At 46.5% G+C, this 20988-nt stretch overlaps 1 pseudogene; it reads left to right on the plus strand.

The window, feature by feature from the left end:
* The first annotated feature begins 1949 nt into the window (after positions 1 to 1949).
* LOC140392319 (mitochondrial ribonuclease P catalytic subunit-like) lies at positions 1950 to 3169 on the plus strand (annotated as a pseudogene).
* Positions 3170 to 20988: the final 17819 nt, after the last annotated feature.

Below are 20988 nucleotides of genomic sequence, written 5' to 3' on the forward strand. Positions count from 1 at the left end.
GGTGTTTATTAGTGATGTCAGAGTGTGGGTGGAGCTGGGCTGTTTGTCAGCTTTTTACTTTCGTTTTAGGCTGTTTGCTGCAGGGTGTGTTTTAGTCTCGTTTTCAGTGTTGGAGCTGAAGCCAGACAAAGCACGTGTATCGCTGTTCTCTCTGCCATGAAAAGACTCTCTTGATCATTTGGTGAATTCAGAATTATAAATGTTCTCAGTAGTGAATGTAAACCTAATGTGCTTCTGTTAAAAGGTGTTTCTTTTGTCTTCTGGATGTTGTTTGGGAAGTTATTAAGGATTACTTAGTGTTGTATTCTTTGGGGGTTGTATTTGAATTAATGGTTGCTAAGATGCTCACTGTATGTTTTAAAAAGGTTAACTTGAGTTCATAGAATCAACATTGTTTTGCTTTAAAAAATACTTCTCGATTTCTGCTGTACCACACCTGTAGAGTGGGCCGTGTGCTCCCCATACCACAATCTATTAAACGTTGTGGGTCAGGTAAACTCCATGATACACTTTGGGGTTCTCTAAACCCTGGCCCATAAACACAGCAGTGATACACAATTGTTAAACCTTCTACCTTGTAATTGTGTGTCTACAGAGATGGGGATTTGAGTTTATAAATATGTCTGGATCACAGATTTTAACAGAAATTTTAATGAGTAATTATTAGTCCATTAATCATATTATTATTTAACTATCAATTTGAATACCAATGAATATCAATTTAAAGGCAGATAGCTGCTTCTTTTTATTTAAAATTTAGAGTACCCAATTCATTTTTTCCAATTAAGGGACAATTTTAGCATGGCCAATCCGCCTCCCCTGCACATCTCCGCAAAGACGGGGAGATTGTGGAAACTCCACACGGACAGTGACCCAGAGCTGGGATCGAACCTGGGACCTCGGTGCCGTGATGCAGCAGTGCTAACCACTGCGCCACCGTGCTGCCCTAAAGGCAGGTAGCTTCTTAAATAAAGATTTCAACAAGACATTTTTCATCATTAATGTGACAATAAGCGATTTTCATTTCATTTCATTTCCTCGTAAGCAATGGATTAAATGAAAAGCAAAATACTGCGGGAGCAGAAATGATAAATAAAAACAGAAAGTGCTGGAAAAACTCAGCAGGTCTGGCAGCCTCTGTGAAGAGATAATCAGTTAGTATTTCAAGTCCAATATGACTCTTCTTCAGAGCTCTGAAAAGGTTTATACGGACTCAAAACCTTAACTCCTCCACAGATGCTGCCAGACCAGCTGGGTTTTTCCAGCACTTTCTGTTTTTATATACAAAATGGATTGTTTGGGATAAAAGATCCAAACTAATTTGGTCTTGTAAACAGTCGACAAATAATGGGGATGCTATATGTATTGCACCCAATACCCTTTACAACCAATGAAGTATTTTTTGCTGTGTAATCACTGTTGTAATGCAGGAAATACAGCTGCCAATTTGCAGAAAGGCCTCTCACTCAGCCTTGTGATAATCACCAGATAATTTGTTTTTAGTAGTAAATATTGTCCTGCGCCCTGGGGAGAAGTCCCCAGCTCATCTTTATAGTGCCAAGGGATCCTTCGCGTTCACATGAGAGGGTAGAAGGGGCCTTCATCTAAAGTCTAACCTGAAAAATGGCACCTCCTAAAGTGCAGCCGCACTATCTCAATACCCTGTGTGTCAGCTGATGTGCACAAGTCTCTGGATTGGGCTTGGCTGGAAGAGAGTGATATTTGGAGCAATTTACCAGGCAAGGTGTTAGAGGCAAGGACATTAGGGTTATACAAAATACAATTCAAAGCCACCATGGTGGACTTGATGCATTAGTGCAAGGATTTGCAAAGTGTGGGTCACCAGTGTCTGGTGGGTCCTGGAGCGACTGGTCGCGCCATTCGGGAGAAGCGTCCCACCTGGCGCCACTTCCAAGGTTAAAGAGGGTAGCCCCTTCTATCACTAACTCATGTCGGCTCAGACCCTCCAGGGCGTTGTCCCCCATTTGCAGTGTGTCATTAGGTCTCTAACCTCCCCGCCAAGGCACAGCTAGGCTTTTACCTTGTTGCGGTGCCCCACAGCTGCACACCTCGTCAATTGTTTTAATGTCAACTGTGCACAAACAGAATAGTGGAAGAAAGAGGAAAGCATCAAACACTGAACAAGAAAGAACTGCTCACGGGGTCGACAATGCCTCTTCGGTTTCTTGATTTACTGCTGGGGCAGCCAGAAAAAGAGAAGAGTTCACAAAAAGCCAAACGGGCGGCACATTGGGTGATGCTTCAACAGTAGCTAAAGTTGCAAAAACGTCAGTTCCAATAAAGCCTTTAAGTATGGACAAATGGAAGAAACTGAAAGCGGAATGGTACAATAAAACTTGTTTTGAAGTAAGCATAATGGAAAAACTACTCTCTACCCGTGCCAACGTTGATGTGACTAAATCACTATTACCATTACTGGTAATATATTATATTCTTTGCCTTTACCTCCAAGATGGCCAGATGTAGAGTTGACAAAGAATATACAAAGAAGAAGATTGAATCAAACTAATTTATTATTACACTACTAACTAAAATGAAGTTTGCACACTGTACTGAGTTATAGATAATAAACAAATTATATTGAATCTGTACTACAGTATTCAATACTGTAACTACTAAACTCCACGATGACTTGACCTCGTGCTATATATCTCTATTCAACTTTCACTGCTCTCCATGTTCTGTTCAGCTTCTCCCAGAATGCCTAGCGAGGCTGTTAGTAACGCCCTCTAGTGTTTGATTTACACATAGGAGGTGCTTGATTTATATGTCATTATGCAAACTAGATTCAAAGTATTGGAGATTGGAGCTTACAGCCTCTTCATCAGTGGTTTTGGCCAGACTGATCTTGAGAGAGGCGGTGGTATTTTTAGGTTCAATCAAAAATGACTAACCTATCACCAAGGAATTATGGAAATAACATTATTTCTGCAGTCTGGCACAAAGAGGTAGAAATTGCTTGGAGGTGGTTTAAAGAGATGGAAAGCAAAATCCTAAAACCAAATGAGGAAGCCTTACTAGCAATTTTTTTGGTTGTGACCAGTTCTTTTGTGATGATCAATATGAAAATATGATGACTCTTATCGTAAATCAGATTTATCCTCGGAAACATTTAATGTGCAGCATTCATTCATGGCTTGAGAGGTAAATATTTAGTTACAATGCCCTTTTTAGAAGTTGGTTTGAAGTTTGTTGCTAAATTTCAATTTGTATTTGAATGTTGGATTAGGTGCAAGAACAAAAGAGTGGCATGGTACCAGAGTGGTTCAATTCTGGCCTTGGGTGACTTTCTGGGTGGAGTTTGCACGTTCGTCCCGTGTCTGCGTGAGTTTCCTTCAGGTGCTCAGGTTTCCTCCCACAGTTCAAAGATGTGCAGGATAGGTGAATTGGCCATTCTTAAATTGCCCCTTGGTCTCCAAAGGAATAGGCGGAGTGTGGGCTTAGGTAGGGTGATTTTATAGAGGGCTGATGCAGACCCGATTCGCAGAATGGCCTCCTTTTGCACTTTAGGGATTCTATAATCCTATGAACAGCAGCTAGCGGCTTTTACATCGAGAATGGCAGCCGCTGACTGCTTTTAAATGGAAATAAATTAGGCTATGTGGAGTCTTCAGGCCAGAAGCGGTAGAAGTCAGCAGGTCATGCGCTCTGCATACACTCTCGATGTCAAGTGCCCTGTACGTATGTGCTTTTGGTGCCAAATCATGGAGCAGTATTGCTTCCATTTTACAGCTGCTGGCAAGCAAGGCAAGTGAACTGTGAAGATGAATGACTTTCTTACAAGTAAGAGATGGCCAGAGACTCAAATAAGCAGTTTATCTATTGTACAGGATCTCACAACAGAATCTGCTGGAGAGAACTGCTCAGAAGAGTCCAAGGCAGGACAAAGTGGTACTAGTGTTAGCTCTGCACAAAACTCCAGGTCCTATGGTTAACAGCCGACAAAGAAGAAACTTAACTCAGGAACAAAAAAGGATAAAAATTTGTTGAGGTATGGTTTTGTCAATTGTGCCAATGCAAATAAGAATGCAAAGCCCTTGTGTGTTAAATGTAGGGGTGTACTGGCAAATGAGGAGAAAAGTTTCAGATTTTGAAAGCGAAGTGGTGGGTGAAAAATTCCTTTTGAGTTTGAGACCCCAAAGTTAGTTATTAACTTTGAGCTGACTCCAAATTAAAAGAATACACTGCCGTAGCTGACCTATGATACATTAAAAACACGGCAAAAACCAATGAAGCTGTCAGAATTCTGGTGTCGCATCTCCCAGGAGTGTCCAGTACGGAGTAAAACAAGCATTTTGTTGCTATTATCTTTCACGACGTCATAACATGTGCGAGGTTAGATTTTCCGTTTTCATTAAGGTGACGATGGCTCAAAGGATTTGGCTGAGGTCTGCACCTGATATGCACATTGCCCTCTCCCTTTTTGGACCTGATTCAAGGCAGATCATGAGGACCAAGCAGGCTCCGCTTCCGCATCAAAGATAAGCGAACGTGGCGTGTAACACGAAGCTCGGCCGGCCTGGGTCCCAAAGGTCAGTCGGTTGGCAAAAGTGGGTCCTGGGGAAAAAAAGCTTGAAAAACACTGCATTAGACGTCTGAGGAAATTGACATTTTTTTTATTCCTGGTTACTTCTATTCCTATTATGTCAGCTTGGCACAGTCTCATCATTGTAAGGAGCACGGGGTGAAATTCATCTCTGGCGGTATCACAAAATGGGTGACAGTGAATTGACAACTCATTTTATACTCTGCCCAATTGTCATTACCACTTGCCTTCAATAGAAAATGATATCAGATGGAGACCAATTCTCTGTCACACAATTTACACTCACCTGTAAGATTAATTTCACATTTGCCGGGTACAAGACCCATGGCATTATGCGAGGACATTATCTAGGATGACATCTCCATACAGTTCTGGTAGAAGTTTCATGTTTAGACATTAAATGGAGGCCCTCGCTGCTTGTTCTGGTGGATGGAAAAAAAAATCCCATGACAATATTCAAATAAGAGAAGAGATCTGCTCATATTTGGCTGAAATGTATCCTTCAATCAGCATCTTCAAAATAGATTGGTCATTTATCTCATCTCCGTTTATATGACTTGCGGTGTGCAAAATGGTGCAGTTGCTTATATAAGAACAATGCAGGTCACATGTTGTTTGATGCACAGTGGTGCACAAGGCAGATGTTTATCTGTTCCCAACGCAAGGTTTTTCCTGGAACAGGTCGCTAGCCTGTCACCAGAGGCTTAGCGCTTGTGGGGCGCCACCTTACATCAAACATGGCTGACCAGCAGTCTCCACTACTCTTGCTGCCTGTCACTGGCATGTGTTGGAAGGATTTTGCAGATTGATACTCAACCCGTGGGCTGCCTTATGAACATCATCAAGTCCTGGGGTGAGACCCGAACTGGGAGTTTCTGGGTGGGATTTACCGACTGTTCATGCCAGCGGGAAATTCCGGTCCCACGCCGGCGCACAGGATTCCCGCCGACGAAGGGTGCGGTCACCGGGAAATCCCATTGGCAACAGCGGGGTCGGTAGATCCTTCTGGTGGGCTGCCTCCGCCGCTAGGGTGGTTGCCCACTGGCTCAGAGGCAGGGATCCTACCCACTGCACCACAAGCACTCCTAGGTCACAAGTTAAAAGGAATTAATTTGCTGTGAAATGCTTTGAGACATCCTGAAAATATGAATGGTGCTCTATAAAGCTCTATGTAACTAACCGGAGGTGCTAGGATAACACTATAAATCACGAGTCCTCCAAAACACTTCTATCTGCAATTGTTTTATCCTCTAATTAGTTAGGAGTTGGATCTTCAATTGCCATCATTATTTTTTTCTTCCCATCAATAGCCATAATCATTCTGGGTGCCATGTTCTACTGGACGGCTTTGTCATGGAACAGGATGAGATATATTATTTTCTGAATGTCAATGGCGGAACTGTAGATTTTGCTTTAATTAAATGAAAAAATATAATCTTCTGATGCAACTTTTTAATACAAAAATAGACCCATTTTAATTAAGGTTCATACGTCTGTACACATTACAATTCAGTAACTAAAATAAACGTTTAAACTTCAAATAACAAAATTTGTTACTGACATGAAGTCGCAATACTATACCCTAACTCATGGATTAGGTATATAGTAATATTGTCAATAAACTTGAACTGTAGATAGAGCTAGCTAAAAGGAATGCTATGTATAAATAATATGACGAGTAAAGTCCAGAATGCGTGTTCCTTCCATACTTTCAATATCTTGAAATATCAATATTTCAAGCCATTACATGCCTTGTTCTCCTCCAATATACACTTAACCCTTTGATGAAAAATTCACTGTAAATAACATTCACCCTCAAATTCTAAAGTACTGATCCATCCCACACCTTCACTATTTGACCCTCATCTATGATTCTGAAAAAGGCAGTATTTCATCAGCACTCCCTACCTATCCACTCTCACCCTAACATTATCTGTACAGAATCATTCCATTTACTGCCGCCACATCTTTGTACACCAACCCCATGTCTTTTCCAACGATGAACTTAAAACCGGTGGAAATGCAGTTTCAACCACGCTTAATAAAAACAATCCAACTTAAAATCTATTATTTGTTTGCTATCCTATCTATGTATCTTTAGAAATATAGTGCAAGTATTCTTGATCGTTTCAATTGTGGTGATATACATCACTAAGTACACAAAGGGTTAATGTACATACACTACACCTAGCTAGACACTCGAGGGAGCACCATGAACATGACACACAGACATTCAACCAATAGGTCAGTAAGATGGGACACGACCAATGGGTATTCAAGATACACACAGAGGTGACACTACCACTGGAGGGCATTACACCAACCCATATAAAAGGACACAGCACACATGATCTTCCTCTTTCCAGTGGAGACACTCTGTGTACACAGGGTTAATTTGAAACACATCACACCCACCACGTGGATTGTAGCAGACTGGTTCGTCAGTCTGAGTAGCTATAGCAGGATTAACAGTAGAGTTGAATCCAAGTAGGAGAATCGTTAACAGTAATAAACGTGTTAAAGCTATCTCCAAGTCTGAACCTTCCTTTGTCAGAGTGCACATCAAGGAAGCAGCTTATGCTAAGTCATGAGCATAACAAAACTTAATAAAAACAATCCAACTTAAAATCTATTATTTGTTTGCTATCCTATCTATGTATCTTTAGAAATAGAGTGCAAGTATTCTTGATCTTATCAATTACAAAGATTGTAGTTAGTAGATGCATGTTGAAACAAATTGAACTTTAAATCTACGAACACAGGAAATTACATTCAGGATTTTTTTGTCTTTGCAAACATCGGAGTATTTCTATATCTCCCAATACATAAATATTTAAGATAAACATTGGTTGCTTGAATCAAGAATATTAGACGTCGGTTTACTGTTTCAAGGCTAACTACAAGAAACAATGCAAAAATATCCTCCCTATGGTTAATGACATTGATCCGACTAAGCAAGGTATTTGTTTTAGTCACTGCCAGCTTTAGTAATTCGAAACAAAGCTCCAAACACTAGGTAACCCCCCCCAAAAAAAATCAATATGCAATTATTTAAGTAAATTGAGTTTCTATATGTTTAGGGCCAGTGAGTTCATTCCTTTTTTCTGAGAGGCTTTTTCATTTACAGTGACAAACTGCATAATTAAGTACTATGTTGCTTTTAAAGCCAATATACACAGCTCATGAAGCAATGAGTAGTTATTGGATTTGTCACAATAGACGAGCCTTTGAACCGAGTCCACTTTTTTGTCAATTTAATTTGACAGTGCAGAAATTAGAATAGAATTAAAAAGTACCCGTGGGAACTTGATGTCATTGATGGTTAGTTCTCATGACTTGTGTGCAATTGAGTCAAGTGGTAGTTAGCATCTGACTCATCAAAATGAAAGGAAGCACAATTATTATCAATTGAAAATTCCTTCAATGAAAACAACTGAGCATTGGGGTTGCCATGTGCTCAGTTGGCCAGATGTCTAGAGTATGATGCAAAATGTGCCAATGTCACAGGAACAGATTCAATCCCTGCAACGACTGTGGTAGTTCATGGACGTCTGCTTCCTCTCCTTGCCCCCGCACTTGCGAAGTGGTGCCGCCCTACAAGTTACGTATATCCAACTGTCTCTGTCTAATGGAGAGAAATGCCAAAGGCCTTTTGTGGATTATGGTTAAAGTACCTTATCCAACTGTTCTGACGTTAATGACATTTACTTCTCCTGTACCCTTTTGTGCTCCAATCAAAAAGCATGAATTGAAGCTGTTCTCTCCATATACAGGGAGAATAAAAGAACATTTTTAGAAACACAATCAAAGCAATGGGCAAAAGTATAAACTTTTGAGTGGCGCTCACAATCTGAATCCTTTATCTAGCCGACGGAAAATCGATCAGTCATCTTTTATCAGGAACCTGCATTCCTGGCAGCTTGACTCAATTTGTGCATTCATACAACAACCTTTAATTTAGAAAAGTGTCTCACACAGTTTGCCCGAGGCTCAAACAGACAAAATGGATGCCAACTCACAAAGGGACATTTTGAGCAGGGTGACAAAAACGCAGTTCTTAAAAGGAGAAGAGAGAGGTTGTTGTAAACCCGAGACCCACAGGGATGACCCGAGCGATTTCCACGTGGGGCCCACGGACTACCAGCTCCCCCCACTGAGGGGCGGGGGCCCAACAGCAGGGGACCTCATCAATTTCACGAGATAAAACCTGGCCAAGAAGGGAACTGGCATCTTCGGATGGTCCCCGCTGGAACTAGTTGTGCTTTCCACAGCTATGCGGTTTGACTTTGTGTTATAAAATAAACTTCTTGGGCTTACCTTTTCGGGGCCTCCTCGTGATCACTATATTGGCGATGAGGGCAAAACGGAATCACAAGTGGCGCTGCTGGACATCCAGACCACACTGCATCTCACCATACTAGGTTAGCACTGGTTTAAAAATTGGGGGGGATTGTGCAATTACGCTCAGATCAAGAAAGAAGAGCAGGCTGTCATTTTTGCTGTGAAGAAATTGCACCAATATGTTTAGGGGCCACGTTTTCTGATCGGAAAAGATCACAGGCCATTATTCGGGTTGTTCAAAGAGGACAAGGCAATTCTGCCGATAGCATCTGCCCGGATGCAGCGTGGGGCCCTTCTCTTAGCAGTGCACAAGTACATGTTTGAGTATCGCCCCGGGCACGCCATGTCCCGCCTTGCACGGGGATCGGCAAGTGAAACTGCTTGTGGAGCTGTGGGTTTTCGCAGCGGGGGCAGAAAGAGATCAGCATGGAGGACGGCATCCTCCTATGGGGAGTTTGGGTTCTGATTCCGAGTCAGGGCAGTAAGTCGAGACCTACACAAAGGACACCCGGGGTGCGAAGAAGAAATTGTTCACCAGGAGCTACGTATGGTGGCCAGTTTTGGATGGCAACATCGAGCGGTTGGCCCAGCAATGCACCATGTGCCAGGAACAGCAGAAGATCCCATCAGTTGTGCCCCTCCACCCATAGGAACGGCTGGGTTGACCTTCTAAGCGTCTGCATGCTGACTTTGCTGGACCCTTTCAAGGCTCAATGATCTTGCTGATGGTGGACCCTCATCCCAAATGGTTAGACATCCATCGAATGCTGTCCATCACTTTGAAGGTTACCACTGACAAGCTACTCAATTAGTACACAAGGCATACCGGAGGTATTGGTCAAGGACCCCCGTTTACTAGAGGGGGTTTAGGCACTTCACAAAGTTAAACAGGGTGAAGCATATTCGGACCCCTTATTCCACCCTTCCTCAAATGGTCTGGCTGGACGAGCGATGCAGACGTTTAAGAGGGAGATGAGGAAACAGGCCACGGAATCCGTGGAGACGAGGTTGACGGGTTTTTTGTTCAGCTACTGTACAACGCCACACATTGAGTATCACCAGTGGAACTGGTGATGGGCCGGAGACGGAGAACACGCCTTAAGTCTGACATTCCTCGATATTAGTGGGAAAGTAGAAGGGAGGCTAGGTCTCCAGAGGCAGTACTGCAGCAGATGGATGCAGGGCAGATTTTCCACCAGCGTACACGGTACACATCCGGATCTTTGGAGGTGGTGCTCGATGGATACCAGGGACCATGGTGGAACACACTGGACCGGTATCATACGTGGTGAAAACACGGGAGCGGATGGTGCGAAAGCATGTGGATCACCTCTGGAGCAGGGAGCCAGCATCAGGACCAGCTCCACCGGGTGAACTGGCCTGCCTACCACCAAGGACCTGACGGCAACATCCCCCCCCCCCCCCCCCCCACCCAGATGATCGGTGGGAAAATGACATTCCCCAATGCCCCCTGACTCAGCCCCACAACAGCTGGAAATGTCACCATGGACAAAATGGAGGAGGCCTCCTCCACCATCCATGACAGAAAAACTTGCGGACTTGGGGCGGTGGGTGGGGATATTGTAACCACCACGAGGATGACCCGATCGATCTCCCCATGGGGCCTGTGGAGTCCGAGCCCACCCGCTGAGGGCCGGAAGCCCAACAGCAGGGCCCCTGAATTTCCCGAGATAAAACCCGGCCCGGAATGGAATGGGCATCTTTGGACGGTCCCCGCTGGGACTAGTTGTGCAGTTTATCACTGTGCGATTTGACTTTGCGTTATAAAATAAACCTCTTGGGGCAGCACAGTGGCGCAGCACGGCTGCCTCATGGTGCTGACCCAGGTTTGATCCCGGCTCTGGGTCACTGTCCGTGTGGAGTTTGCAGATTCTCCCTGTGTTTGCGTGGTTTTCGTCCCCACAACCCAAAGATCTGCAGGGTAGGTGAATTGGCCATGCTAAATTGCCCATAGTGTCCAAAATTGCCCTTTGTGTAGGGTGGGGCTACTGGGTTATGGGGATAGGGTGGAGGTGTGGATCTTGGGTAGGGTGCTCTTTCCAAGAGCCGGTGCAGACTCGATGGGCCGAATGGCTTCCTTCTGCACTGTAAATTCTATGATCTATGAAAGTTGCCCCTTAATTGGAAAAAATGAATTGGGTACTTTAAATTTATATTTAAAAATAAATTATACGTCTTGGACTTAAACCTCTCAGGGTTCCGCGTGGTGGAGTTGGGGGCCTAAATAGCTGAAGCTTTGACCACTCAATGGTGCAGCGAAGGGCGAGGAGGAAGCACAAAGTGCCAGGGTCAGAGGATGGAGAGTCTAAAAAGTGGAGGTGATTCAAGATAGTGGATAATGTGGGATGAGGATCAACAGTGGAGGACAGTTTGCCAATGTAGATCATAGGGATAGTAATGGGAGACAAGTATCCTGACTTAAAAACGGAGTTTTAGTTTATGGAGATATAGCAACACAAGAGTCAGATCTGCAATGGTCACTACATTAAGCGCATCCCTTAGGTAACTTTCTTCCCAACTTAATATTTTGTGTTTAAATGGTTCTGCCTGAGAATAGCGAGTTCAGGCAATCTTGCTCAAAACACAATGAAGGAAATGACAGCATTGCTGTTTTGTGACTAGACTAGTAATTCCTTTCCGAGGTGGGGAGGGCATGCAAAATTCAGTGAGCGTTGTGCCCACCTTCTACACACCTGCCTATGCCATTTCTGCAATTATACGTTGGACAGCGGGAGTCGAACGGGTCCTTGGGCCAATGGGCGAGGCCCTTAAGAGACCAATTAGTGATCACTTAAAGACCTCATCCCACTGGCAGCAATTTACCTGCAGTGCTGGAAGGTGTGGGAGTGGCCTGCCATGTGGGAAGCCTGGCGACTTTAGCTGTATGGGTTGGTGTGGTGCATGGGCAGGGGGAATGGGGGAGGGTAACTGTCAGCTTGGTCTCCATGAGAGCCTAGACTTAATAGTTTGGGCTTCAGTCCATCAGCTCAGATTGTAGTCACAGCAGTGGTCACCTCTCCTGGTGGTGGTGCTGCTGAGACGAGGGAACTGCTGGACATTTCTGCTGGGATTTCCTGCCAGATATCGGCAGAAGTCCCACCTCCGGCCATTTAACACTGCTTGGTGTTCAATGGCTACAGAGCAGCTGTCCAGAATGTGGGTGGTCTCACCCCCATCTATTCAGGCAAGGGGCGTGGGGACCATGGCACTCCATTAAATCTAGCCCACGAGTTCCAATCCAATCAAGGTGGTTGGAGGAATTAAAATTCAATTAAAAGAAATCTGAAATGAAGACCTTAGTCTCAGTAATTATGGCCATGAAACTACAGGATTGTTGCAAAAACATTTCTGGTTCACTAAATGGGAGGAGGAGGTTCAACAAATGATAGGGGAAACCAGAATATCTGCAAAAAAACAAGCCTTTGAAATTACCTTCAGCCAGGAGTGCTAAATGATCTATCACAGGTCTACGGTGGCTGAAGTGTGTACAATCTACAAGATGCAATGCAGCAACTCACTAAGACTCCTTTGACAGCACCTTCCAAACCTGTACCATCCACAATTAGCCGTGCTCACCAGAAGGTGCACGGAAACACCACCACCTCCAAGTCACACACCATCCTGAAATATAGTGCCACCCTTTCAATGTCACGGGGTCAGAATCCTGGAATTCCCTGATAGCACTGTGCATGTACCTATACCATATTGTCACAAAAACATGCTTTATTCTGTTATGGGCCAGGGTTTAGAGAACACCAAAGTGTATCATGGAGTTCACCTGACCCACAACTTTTACTAGATTGTGGTATGGGGAGCACACGGCCCACTCTACAGGTGTGGTATAGCAGAAATTGAAAAGTATTTTTTAAAGCAAAACAATGTTTATTCTATGAACTCAAGTTAACCTTTTTAAAACATAGTGAACAACTTAGCAACCATTAATTCAAATACAACCCCCAAAGAATACAACACTAAGTAAACCTTTAAGCTTTCCTTTTAACATCCATAAGACTTTTTTTTTTTTTTTAAATGTTTTAAAATATTTTTGTTCTCCTTTTTCACATTTTCTCCCACATTTACACCCATCAACAATAAACAATAATCAGCAAGATATGTCAATCCCCATAATAACAACGATCCCATCCGCCCACCAACCCCCAAACATCAGCCCGCAGGTTTACATAAACAAATGACAAAAAGGAATCAGGGATTACCCATAGTCACCCTTAATCTACACAGCGCCCCTCCCCCCCACCCCCACAACTAATGTTGAATGTTATCCAGTTCTTGAAAGTACATAATAAATAGTGCCCACGACTTGTAGAACCCCCCCGAGCTTCCCCTCAGTTCGAACTTAACCTTCTCAAGGGTCAAATATTCCAACAGGTCCCCCCCCCAGCCACGCCAGGGCACTGGGTGGAGAGGCTGCACTCCATCCCAGCAGGATCCGCCTTCGGGCGATCAACGAGGCAAAGGCTATGATATCTGCCTCCGCTCTCGTTTCCAACCCTGGCTGGTCCGACACCCGAATATGGCCTCCTGGGGACCCGGGTCCAGTTTCACACACACCACCTTGGAAATTACCCTAAACATCTCCTTCCAGTACTCCCCTAGCTTTGGACAGGACCAAAACATATGAACGTGATTCGCCCCCCCCCCCCCCACCCCCACCCCCGCAACGCTCACACACATCCTCTACTCCTTCAAAAAATCGGTTCATCCTCGCGATGTGCGCTCTATATACCACCTTCAGCTGTATCAGCCCCAACCTCACACATGAGGTGGAGGCATTCACTCTCCAGAGCACCTCACACCAGACCCCCTCCTCTACAGCCTCTCCCAGCTCTTCCTCCCACTTTGCTTTGATCCCTTCCAGTGGTGCCTTATCCTCTTCCATAATAGCTCCGTGCACCGCTGACACTGCCCCCTTCTCCAGTCCCCTTGTCGTCAACACCTCCAGCAATGTGGAGGCCGGTTCCTCTGGGAAGCTCTGTATCTCCTTCCTGGCAAAACCCCGAACCTGCATGGACCTAAACACTTCTCCCTGCTCTAGCCCATACTTCGCTTCCAGCTCCCTCAATCCTGCAAACCGACCCCGAAGAAACAAATCTTTTAGCGTCTTAATCCCCTTCTCTTCCCATTTCCGAAAATTTCCATCCCACTTCCCTGGCTCAAATCTGTGGTTCTCCCGAATCGGCATTTCCCTTGACCCTAAACCCAACCCGAAGTGTTGGCGAAACTGCCTCCAGATTTTCAATGAAGCTATTATTACCGGACTCCCTGAATATTTCCCCGGAGCTATCGGGAGCGGCGCTGTTGCAAGTGCCTTCAGCCCTGACTCCCTGCACAAATTCTCCTCCGTTCTGACCCACTGAGAATCAACCCCTCTGACCCAGCTCCGCACTTTCTCCACGTTCGCCGCCCAGTAGTAGTGCAACAGGTTCGGGAGACCCAAACCCCCTGCCTGCCTTCCCCTCTGTAGCAGCACCTTTCTCACCTCTGGCCACCTTCCCTCCCCATATGAATGAGGTAATCCTTCCCTCAATCTCCCTGAAAAAAGACTTTGGCAGGAAAATCGGTAGGCATTGAAAAATAAACAGGAATCGCGGCAACACATTCATTTTAACCGCCTGTACCCGACCCGCCAGTGACAGAGGAAGGCCATCCCACCTTGCCAGATCGGCTTTCACTCTCCCCACCAAACTAGTGATGTTGCACCTGCGAAGCCTCCCCCACTCCCGGGCAACATGCACCCCCAGATACCTAAAATGAGTCCCTGCTCTACGGAATGGCAGCACCCCCACCCCTGCCCCCACCACCGGCCGAGACACCACAAAGTACTCACTCTTGTCCAGGTTCAACTTGTACCCAGAGAAAGACCCAAATACCCGCAGTAGCTCCAATATTCCTCCTATCGACACACTCGGCTCCGACACATACAGCAGCAAGTCGTCGGCATATAAGGACACCCTAAGCTCTATCCCCCCCCCCGCAGTATTCCTTTCCATGCTCCCGAACTTCTCAATGCGATGGCCAACGGCTCAATCGCGAGTGCAAACAGCAGGGGGGACATAGGACATCCCTGTCTCGTCCCACGGTGGAGAGAAAAGTATCTCGAACTGATATCATTTGTGCGGACACTCGCCTTCGGTTCCTTATATAATAGCTTAACCCAGTTCACAAACCTTGGTCCAATCCCAAACCGCTCCAGCACTGCCATCAAGTACCCCCATTCTACCCGATCAAACGCTTTCTCGGCGTCCAATGCCACAACTACCTCGGTTTCCTTTCTTTCCGCCGGTGCCATAACAACGTTCAAAACCCTCCTAATGTTCAAAAACAGCTGCCTCCCTTTCACGAACCCCGTCTGATCCTTCCCCCATCACCTTCAGGAGGCACTCCTCCAGCCTACCCGCCAGTACCTTCGCCAACACTTTTACGTCCACATTCAGAAGTGATATGAGCCGATACGACCCACACTCAGTCGGATCCTTATCTTTTTTTAGTAACAGGGAAATCGATGCCTGCCCCAAGGTTTGCGGCAACACCCCCTTCCCTAGCGCCTCCTCAAACATCCCCACCATCAGGGGTGCCAACCTATCCTTAAAATTTTTTATAATATTCCACCGGAAACCCATCCGGCCCTGCCACCTTCCCCGACTGCATCCTCCCAATCGCATCCTTTATCTCCTGCTCCACTATTGCTCCTTCGAATGTAGCCCTGTCCCCCTCCCCTAGCCTCGGGTACTCCAACCCATCTAGAAATTCCTGCATCTCACGGTCTCCCCAGAGTGGTTCTGACTTGTACAACCTCTCATAAAACTCCTCAAAAACTTTGTTAATCAGCACTGGGGCCACCACCAACTTCCCTGCCCTATCCTTCACCTGAAGAATTTCCCTTGCCGCTGCCTCCCTCCGGAGCTGACCTGCTAACATACAGCCTTATCTCCATGTTCATAAACTGCACCCCTTGCTCGTCTCAGTTGGCGCACCGCCTTCCTGGTGGACAAGTCGGTCGAAGCTCGCCTGTAGTTCCTTTTTTCCAGCTTCGCCGGGTCCCCATCCTCTGCATACCTCCTATCTACCTCCAACATCTCATCTATTACCCTCTGCCGCTCCAACCTCTCCTCTTTATCCACCCTGGCCTTAAACAAAATTACCTCACCTCTCACCACCGCCTCCCAAGAACCCCCCCTACAAAAACATCCCCCAACATCCATCCCCCCACCCCTCTTGCTCGCCTCGTAGGCCCATTAAAGCTCCAACGTCCGCAGTCCTCCTCTCACCTCACCCCCGTTCACTAACTGACTTTAGGTAGCTAGCGCGGGTGGCTCCCCTCGCCAAGACCTCTCGCCCCCTTCCACCCAGTCCAAGAGAAAGAAACACCAAAACAAACCCAACAATCCAACCCCTACAATTCACTAACATAACATTTAACCGTCGCAACACAGAACGCCATTAACTTGAACTCTGTAACAATGCAAAGAGAAGTAAATTTCAATACAAATCAGTAAAAAGAAAGTTGTAATATTTGTACATTTTCCAGCCGCTCAAACACAGTCCACAGTCTCTCTTCCAGTTCCGCTCTTCACTTCTGTCCCAAGCTTTCTGCCCTCACGAACGCCTCAGTCGCCTCTGCCAACTCAAAATAAAAGTCTTTGGCGTTATATGTTACTCTCAACTTCGCCGGGTACACCACACCAAATCGCACCCCCTTCTTGTACAAAGCCGCCTTCACTCGCCCAAACGCCGCTCGTCTTTTTTCCAACTCCACCGTCAAGTCCTGGTAGATCCGAACCGCAGTACCATCCCACAGCACCTCACGCTCCTGCTTCGCCCAGCTTAATACTTTCTCCTTCATGCAAAACTTATGTAAGCAGATAATTACTGCCCTTGGAGGTTCGTTCACTTTGGGCTTCGGCCTTAATGACCGATGAGCTCGGTCTAGCTCGTACAGGGTGGGGCTCTCACCCTCCCCCATCAGCTCCGCCAACTTCTTAGCAAAGTATTGCGTTGGCCTTGGGCCCTCTGTCCCTTCGGGCAAGCCCACAATTCTCAAATTGTGCCGCCTTGAGCGGTTTTCCAAGTCTTCCAGCTTGGCTCGGAGTCCTCTGTTAACCTCCACCACCCTCTGCAGCTCGTCCCCCATCGAGATGACCTGGTCGCTGTGTCGTGTCACGGCCTCCTCCACCTCCTTCATCTTCTCGCCCTGCTCTCTCACCTCGGCCGATGCCTTTGCCACCTCCACACTCATCGGGCTGATTGCCTCCTCCACCAATGACCTCAACACGACCGCCATCTCTTTCCTCAAGGCCTCCATGTGCCTCACCAAATGTTTTTCCACCGCCATCACCTCGGTCATCTTCTCCACCGTAAGTAGTGGCCCCGCCTTGCAGTTCGGTTTCTGCCATCCTGTCAACACTTTTGCTCGTCTTCTCCTTCGGCGGCGAACCGGTTTCCTCCTTTCTTCGACGCTGCTCTTCGCATCCTTTAGCGGCTTATTGTTTTTTATCTTCTTTCTTTTCTCCTCTCTCCCCCTTCACCCTCCTGCCCTTCATCGATCTAACATTCTTCTGTTTTGAAAAAAAAAGGGGGGGGGGGGTAGAGAAAAAAAAACCTCACCAAATTTCCTTAAATCTTCTTTCTTTCTCCTCTGCATTCACCTGGGACCAGGCTTCAACCTTCTTTCTTCTTCCTCGGTGGGAGCCATCCGACGTGGAGCACCCTCCCTACATAGTGCCCTGGCCTCGGGCCTGCCGCCTTGGCCTCATCGTAGCTCCGCCCCCGCTACTCTGACCTGCCGCGCCGGGCCCGGTGCCTCAGCCCCCGACACCCGCGCGGGGTTCTTCGCCGGTTTTTAAACCGGCCCCGCTGGCTGCTCATGGCGGCCCCAAAGGCCGACGATAATCGGGGGAAGGGGCGGGGGGGGGGGGGGGGGTGCGTGAAGACTCGGGGATTTCCCCGAAATCGCCGCTAATCGCGGCCACCGGCGGGAGCTCGTTGCTGCAGCCGCCCTGCTCGCCCACGCCACCGGAAGTCCATCCATAACACTTAAAGCACCTTTTACCAGAAGCACATCAGGTCACTACTGTTATTAGTTGGAAATCACCAGGATCGATTTACAGAGAGATTCATACACCTTCTAGCTGTGACTGCAGCTATCCAGCTCTGAAAACTAAACTAAAACACATCCTGCAGCAAATAGCATAAAAAGAAAGTGAAAGGCTGACAGTCAGCCCAGCTCCACCCACTCTGACATCACTGCAGTAGTAAACACCCATTTCTTAAAGGTACTCTCACTACAGATATTTATATACACACCCATTTATCAGCACCCATTTCTTAAAGGTACTCTCACTACAGATATTTATATACACACCCATTTATAAACACCCATTTCTTAAAGGTACTCTCACATGACAATTCCAAATTGTGATTTTTTAAATCCACCAGCTGGAAATCCAAACCGATGTTTTAAAGAGACATTTTTAAAAATAGAGGATGTGTGACTTAAGTTCACAGGCAAGATGGCTAAATTTGGATCACTTTACTCACCACATTCAAATCCACTTAGATGGAGATATCCATCAGGATCCTCCAACCCCCCGCCGGGTGGGAGAATCCCCGGGGGGCGACGCGAATCCCCCCCGCCGCCGGCTGGCGTATTCTCTGATGCCGTTTTTCAGGCGGGGTTCACGCCACGCCGGTCAGGGGCTATTGGCAACAGCCCCCCCGGCATTTTTCCGGGCCCCGATAGGCCGAGCAGCCGTCCGTTTCTGGCCAGACTCACCGGCGTGAATCACTCCGCTCACGTACCGGGGGGACCTGGCAGGTAAGCTGGCTGGTGCGATCCTCGGGGGGGGGGGGGGGGGGGGGGGGCCACGGCGGCCTGGCCCGCGATCAGGGCCCACCAATCTGTGGGCAGGCCTGTGCCGTGGGGGCACTCCTTCCTTCCATGCCGGCCCCGTAGGGCTCCGCCATGGCCGGCGCGGAGACAAGAACCTCCCGCGCATGCACAAAAACACGCCTGCGGTTCCGCGCATGCGCAAGATCACACCGGCCCTTTGGCGCATGCGTGAACTCGCGCAGTCCCTTTGGCGCTGGTTGGCGTGGCGCCAACCCCTCCGGCGTCCACCTAGTAAATGCGAGAATTCCGCACGTTCGGGTCTGTTGACGCCGGATTGGTTGGCGCCGGTTCTCCCGCTGGCCTGGGGACTTCAAATTGTCCCCAGAAGGGAGAATCCCGGCCATCATGTCTGCAAATATCCATCAAGGACAATGGTCACAGGAAAATGAGTGAGCCACATCCTTTCCCCATTAGCAAGGCGTCAAGGCAGTAATCTAGGATATTCAATAGACTGTTCCCAGGCATGAACTCATGAAGCTACAATGGGAATATGCTTTAAACCTAATAACTTGAGCAATGGGACCCTGTCTGAGAGATTCCAAACATGAATGGATTAGGTGGAATTACGCTAGTAATTACCATATTTGAATCACTGGGTGACAGGCCCACCCTTTGTGTGTTTGAAGCTTCCACATCCTCTTCATTAGGGCGACAAGCAACTGAGAGGTTAATGAGGGAAGCTTTGAGTGGGGTCCCCCTTCCTCCTTCGCGCCCCAACCCACCTTGCAAGTTTTTAAAACTCTCTTTGCTGACCGTGACCACCCAGGGATGGGAGACTTCTTGAAGGAAGTCAATCCCCCAGTACTATCTCGAGAACAGCCAAATTAGCAGGCTATATCTTCAAATCACACAGACAGGACCACCAACATAATCTTGAAGCCAGTCAAATTGCTAAGCTATGGACCTTTCCCTACCCCTTCTATTTCTCTGGAGTCTAATTTGATCAATCCGTCATTCCCCACTCCGTAAATCTGCGTGCGCGCGTGTGAACTTCGAGTGTAAGTGCGAAGGTTGCAGCATATTTTATTTATTTTTCTTAGACAAGGTTAAGTCTAATAAAGTTAACCTCTTTCTTTGTGAAAACTCCAGACAACCTGCCTGATTGGTTATTTTACGATCACCGCGGGTAAAGAGTTAAACACTCACTGAATTAGCAAGTACATCCACTTCAACAAAACCAGCTCTGGTCAAAGGAGTGGGAAAAGGGAACAACCATCCACCCCCCTCCTCACTTGGATTGTAACAACATTGGCTGCAGCAGTTCAAGAAGGCAGCTCACCAAAACCTGCACAAGGGGAAAAGGGGTGGACAATAAATGCTGGCCTTGCCAGTAAAGAGTCCACATCCCATAAATAATTTAAAAAGTTAGTAAGAGCAAGCTAAGTTAGAAAAATGGAATAGGTCATTTTCAGTGGTAACACATGGAGAAAAAGTTATACTCTGATTGTGGAAATGCCTGCCTTCATTCAAAGGTAGAATTCAATGGGATATGTAGGAGTTGCATTATTCATTGTATTATGGCAACAGGAATAAGTGCAAAGCACTCAACAGCCCTTGAAGATTTCCATTAATACATTAGCTTTTTGCTTTTTTAAGAACATTGTAGCTGTTAGGATCTCAATTTCACACCAAAACGATCTCCCCACAATAAGTTCAATTGAAACCCAGCTTCAAAGTGATGCATTTAGTACTTAGTTTAAAACATAACCTTAATGTTCTCATGATTTTAATGAACTATTTTGCTATTAAACGTTGGAGTGGGTGGGTGGGAGAAACAGATGAAGCAGAAGGAAGTCGAAAATGAGGATAGGTGATTGCAGTGCAGATAAGGGAAGGGAAGATAGGTAATAATAATAATTGCTTGTCACAAGTAGGCTTCAATGAAGTTACTGTGAAAAGCCCCTAGTCGTCACATTCCGGCGCATGTTCGGGGAGGCTGGTACAAGTGAAAGGGAGATACGGAGAATAGAAAAGCAGATGGAAATTAAATTAGCAATCAAGGAAGGTAGAGAAGGGAATAAAACATTAATTGGGAAGAGGAAAATAGCAGTAGGGAATAGTAGATGGACAAAGAAAGTGAGTAATTGGAAGACAGATGATAGGAAATAGACGAGGTGGCAAGTGTGGAAGGCTAATTAAAAGATAAAGAGAA

Source organism: Scyliorhinus torazame, chromosome 16 (genome assembly GCF_047496885.1).
Source record: "Scyliorhinus torazame isolate Kashiwa2021f chromosome 16, sScyTor2.1, whole genome shotgun sequence".
Classification (NCBI taxonomy): domain Eukaryota; kingdom Metazoa; phylum Chordata; class Chondrichthyes; order Carcharhiniformes; family Scyliorhinidae; genus Scyliorhinus; species Scyliorhinus torazame.